This window comes from Arachis duranensis, chromosome 5 (assembly GCF_000817695.3).
Source record: "Arachis duranensis cultivar V14167 chromosome 5, aradu.V14167.gnm2.J7QH, whole genome shotgun sequence".
In the NCBI taxonomy this organism is placed as follows: Eukaryota; Viridiplantae; Streptophyta; class Magnoliopsida; order Fabales; family Fabaceae; genus Arachis; species Arachis duranensis.
The window spans coordinates 75,214,614-75,215,453 of NC_029776.3; positions in this window are offsets into that span (position 1 = coordinate 75,214,614).

Genomic DNA, 840 nt, shown 5'->3' on the forward strand with positions numbered 1-840 from the left:
CACTTTCTTTTTCACTGCTTTTTCTTGCTTCAAGAATCAATTCATGAATTTTTCAGTTCATCAATAACATTTCTCTTTGTTCATCATTCTTTCAAGAGCCAACAATTTTAACACTCATAAACAACAAGATCAAAAATATGCACTGTTCAAGCATTCATTCAGAAAACAAAAAGTATTGCCACCACATCAATATAATTAAATTAAATTCACTAATAATTTCGAAAATTATGTACTTCTTGTTCTTTTGAATTAAAACATTTTTCTTTTAAGATAGGTGAAGGACTAATGGATTTTATTCATAGCTTTAAGGCATGGTTAGATACTAATGATCATGAAGTAGAGACACAAAACATAGATAAACATAATACTAGAAACCGAAAAGCAGAAAGAAATAAGAATAAGGAATGAATCCACCTGAGTGAGGGTGGCGCCTTCTTGAAGGTCCAATGGTGCTTTTTGAGCTCCTCTATGTCTCTTCCTTGCTTCTTTTGAATGATTCCTAGTAATTTTGGTGTTTCTACCCTTAGTTGCTTCCAATATTTGTGTGGAGGATAACTTATTCCCTGAGGTATCTCAGGGATCTCTTGATTTGCAGCCACATGTTCTACCACTGAGCTATGACGGCTTATAGTCTTTCCATATCCCAAGACTCAGAGGTGGAAGCTTTTGTCTTCCCTTTGAGGTTTCTCTGGCCTTAGGTGCCATTAATGGTAATGGAAAAGCAAAAAAGCTATGCTTTTACCACACCAAACTTAAAATATTGCTCGCCCTCGAGCAAGAAAAGAAAGAAGAGAAGAAGAAGAAGAAGAAGAAAATGGAGGTGAGTGAGGGGAGATGGAT